At 37.6% G+C, this 4637-nt stretch overlaps 1 pseudogene across 1 annotated transcript; it reads left to right on the top strand.

Moving 5' to 3' along the window:
* The first annotated feature begins 254 nt into the window (after positions 1 to 254).
* On the top strand, positions 255 to 649 carry LOC307057019 (small ribosomal subunit protein uS17m-like; annotated as a pseudogene). Its single transcript has one exon. The product of its transcript is annotated as a small ribosomal subunit protein uS17m-like (transcript).
* Positions 650 to 4637: the final 3988 nt, after the last annotated feature.

Below are 4637 nucleotides of genomic sequence, written 5' to 3'. Positions count from 1 at the left end.
TTCAAAACATATTTCTGTAACTTGTGTGCTGACACTCTGACTTCATAGGTCATCAGTACTTTTCTATTTATTTTACGATTTTGTTTTGTTTTGTATTGTTTTTTTGAGGTAGACCGAAATTCATGCATCAGAAATGATTATGGAAGGAGCTGGGAGGTGACTGCCAGCCACATGCCACCGCTGCAGATGGAAGTAGATTCCGGGGCCGGAAGCACCACAGCGTAGGGAGCACTCCAGGTGACCAAAGCCAAATAATGTCAATAGCTCGTTCATCCGTCCATGCCAAATGGGGGTCATGGGGAAGGTGATTGGGACAGCAATGCAAAAAACTGCTGAAGTGAGAGTGACCAGACTTGTTCTGAATCCCTATTTATTAAAGTAGTTTAATAAGCGAAAAACCTACTTTGCCCACGAAGCTCCCCAGCAGTGCACCATTGGGGATACTGTGCTTCTCAAAGCTTTACCTGTCCCACAAACAAAGCATGTGAAGCATGAACTGGCTGAGATCATTTTCAAAGTTGGATAAGTCATAAATCCAGTGACTGGAAAGGGCTGTGCGGGAATTGCCTACCTGGAGAGTCCAGTCGGTCTGGAAACCACCCAGCTAACCCAAAACCTGGAAAAACTCCATCTCTCTTCAACACAGTGAAGGAGGATTAGAAGACGGAGCCAAAGGGAAGGATTTCTAAGTTTGCTTTATGGAAAAATTTTTCTAAGTTTCCTCACAAACCATCCAGTTTCTCTTCTGGTATTTATGAAATAGCTAAAAGTAAATAAAGTAAAGGCCTTGTTATAATTTTTCATTAAAAAGACATGATTAGGGAAGAATTAATATCATTAAACCTAAATAAAGCTAAGTAGAAAAATAATAAATGAATGTATATTTATTTGTGAGAAGGTTATTTTATAGAGAAAGCTTTGGAAATTGAACAAGAGAAAGTGATAGTTATTGGTAGATTTTTGTCTCAAAAGTAAGGTAATCTGTCTTTTTTAAGTACATACCAATACCCTAACTTTGGTTGCATAAGGATCCAAATACAATAAAATGGGATTGTGTGGAAAACAGTCACAAAGAAGAATAACAAAATTTTGGAGAAGCATCAAAATGATGAGAAAATCTTGGTTTTTTTCTAAGAGAATTAATACATGTATACAGATGTGTAGGATCCCATTTTATATATGTTAAAAAGAAAGATAAAAGTATATCCAAGAGCATTCGTATTACTTTGAATATATACATCCAAATCAATGCATTTAGTATTTACAGTTAATATAAGGATTGCTATTAGCTTATATGTATTTAAGCTCTACCTACAATTTTCCTAAATGTGCTCATTTTATTTGGAACAAATGTGCCATGCTAGCATATCAAATGATAAGCTATCTCATAGGAATCGGTTCCTAACTTAAAATTACTGGATATTTTAAAGATCCAAGTATGTCCCCTATCTGGCCTTTTAATAAATGCTTGTTGCCCTAATTTGTTTCCCTTAAAAATCTGGTGAAGGCTGAAAAGAAAAACAAAAAGTACATGTACTCTTCATTGAGGCAGAAAGAGCTCTAATCGTAAAGTTTCCGACCAGAACAGGGTCACCTACACTTAAATTTTCTGTAAACAAATAAGTGCTGAGACAGCAGATCAACTTCCTTACTGCATTTTCCCCCTAGTAAAATCAGTTTGAGATAAATTGCAAAATAAATAAATGTCAAATAACAATTCCCATGACTAGTATTTGAACTGAATTTAATGATGATTATGAAGACAAAGCTGTGATAGGCCTCTGCATAGAATGCTTAAAGGGGACAATCTGAAATGATTTTAACTTGCAACCATTTTAACAAATGAATATATTTCCTAAATTGCCACATCAACCAACCCTGCTATCTAATTATGGCCAGCAAAAAGGGCTACATATTAACTATTCCAAAGCGTAAGCCATTATTTTTGGTTGACATTCTTCAACATTCAGTTAATAAACCTGAAAAGCATTTTGCTTATTGAATAGTCAAGGTTTCTGCTTTACAACTGATGGGTAATATGACAGGAAGTTGTATTGTTCCAAGTCAGACATTCTCTAAGGACTTTTCTCAGACTCTGTGGTCTTGCTGGCCATCAATGCTTCCACCATTTTCCAGGATAAAATGATCATAGTTGGCTTCTTAGAATAGAAATTTAAGACACCTATGACATATCATTTCAAAATTATTTAGTAAGAAAAAACATCCGTAAAAGTCCATTTTATATTCAGAAGGGTACAATGGCCTCAGAACATGTGTTCTCTTTCAAAACGAGCCCCACCTGGTTCGTTTTGAAAGCTTATGCCTCTGTACTGATCAACACGTATCAGGGCAGCACCCTTGAACTTGTCAGGGAAAACAATCTGGAATTCAATGATTATCAAAAAGAATTTTAGAGAAACAGTATGTAGAAGTATTTACGGAATAGATAGAAATAAAATTTCAAGGTTCTATTTATTTATCTATTAAACTTGTCCTTTGTAAAGTTGTAAACCTGGCAACTTTAAATCAGTTTCCTGGTAGACTTGCATTTGTTGATATTCTGTCCACTTATTTTGAAGGAATATTTTAAAGGTTATTGTAAAATGTGGAGCGGCACTTGCTATCTACTGTGTATCATACAATCATCTCTATTTAACAGTCATGGGGGAAATTTCTCTTTGCCTGGAGGATACGTTATTTTTTACCTAACCAACACTAATTGCATTTCCCTTTTTGCATTTGCCACAAAAATGCTCAGAGCCATATTTATGGTCCACTTCTAGGAAATGTATAAGGCTTCAGAACTCTTCTCTACTTTAACCTTCTCTACTTTAACCTTATTTCAGGCATCAACTCCCTCTCTTAAACTTTGCCTTAATTCCTTCACCTAGTCTTAGGGTATTCATCTGGTTGTTTTGAATCTTGGGAGGCTGCCATGATTGCAATTTTGAACACTGAAGTTATGAAAATTAGTTCATAAAATTTTCCCTTTGCCATACCAGTTTTTGGAGACTATGGATTAAACAAGGAATCACCACACACCTTTATAAAGTCCAGGGGTTTTTTTCTAAAATAGTTCAATATGTTTTTCAATCATTAGTTAGACCTGCTCAAAAATTCGTAAGAACATAAAGATAGCCCCTTAACTGAAGCAAAGGAATAAGACAGTTTTTGCACAAACCTATAAAAAGTGAGACATTAAAATAACTAAGTTTTAGGGTCCTATTTTTGTATTTCATGTAGTCCCAAACATACTGTGGCAAATAATTGCTTAACGGATTATTGTGTTTTTTGGCATAGATGCTCTTCCTTTGCAACTGGTTAGGAGACATCTCCAATGAAATATTCCAGTCTCTCACATCACATTCAGGATGCCCCCAAACTAACCTTATTGTCTTTGGCGTCTCTTTTCCAGCTGTTCTCCTATATTGTTACCACCTAAATATGGAACAACAAAGAAACATTTAACTTTTGCCTTTCATTACCCATTTAGCCAACCAGTTCTACATACTGATTCTGAGTCTCCAAAGCCAACACTCTTCTCTTTTTTATTTTTAATATCAGCACTCTACTCTGGGCCATCCCTACATTTGCTTGGTGTTTTAACAAATTTATATTTTTTGTTTTGTATCAAGGAAAGGAATCCCTCTCAAATGAGCTCAAACCAAAAAGGGTGGGCAGCCATTTAAAGCTACAGAGAGGTATTCTGGGCACTGAGGAAAAGGGAATTCAGAGTTTGTTACAGAACTGGGTTCTTGGACTCTTTAATCCATAGACATTGATAAGAGGCCAGACTAGAAATTCAGGAAAGACTTTATTGGGACTCGTGATGCAGCACGAGGGAGTAAGAACAAGTAACAGGTGCATTTGCTTGCTCCCCAAGTGGGGGCGACCTGGTTCCTTAAATGGCGTGAGGGTACAAGCAGATCGGTGGGTTGGGCCGGATGAGTGGCTTAGGTGGTCTGCCCATGCCCTTGGTGGTGCTGTGTGCAGGGATCATGGGCAGTGCCCTGCTTTTCCTTCTGCCACATCAGAAGTGGCAGTTGGGTTCTGACCTTTTTGTATCTTATTGTTCATGATTTGCCTCAGTTGGGCATGCACGTGGTTATTTTTAGTCCCTCATAGTTTCTTTGTATTTTGTTGCTTGAGAGACATGTGTCCAGGTGAAGCACTTCAGCAAAGGGTTCCAGGTCCCAGTCTGTCTCAGGCTCAGTATGGGCCAGACCTGAGGCAGTAACGAGGAACATCACTGCTTCCTTCACTGCTTCCTTTAGGTTTTCTCTTTCTTGTCTTTCTCTTAATTGGTGCCCACAAATTCTCTATTTTCATTTCACTATGCTTAAGGCTTCACAGTGCTCTGCCCTAGCCTTGAGTCTGTGTGACTTTTTTAGCTTATCATTATAAAAATTCTCTCTCAGTCTTTTAGTTAAAATTCCCAAGGTAAGAAATGTAATTGAGCTAGCTCAAACATCCCAAGTTCCTGTCCAGCCTATAGTTACCCCCTAAAAGTGACAGATTCAGACAGAGTTCACCCATCTTTATCCAAGTAGTGGTACCATGGTTGAGTAGAGTGCATGTTTTCTGCTCACATTACATTGGCCAAACCATATTACATGGCCAAACCCAGCACTGCTGTG

Source organism: Hyperoodon ampullatus, assembly GCF_949752795.1.
Source record: "Hyperoodon ampullatus genome assembly, chromosome: 8".
Taxonomy (NCBI): Eukaryota; Metazoa; Chordata; class Mammalia; order Artiodactyla; family Ziphiidae; genus Hyperoodon; species Hyperoodon ampullatus.
Note: the sequence above shows the minus strand (reverse complement) of the source record. Positions and strands in the feature narration are given on the sequence as shown.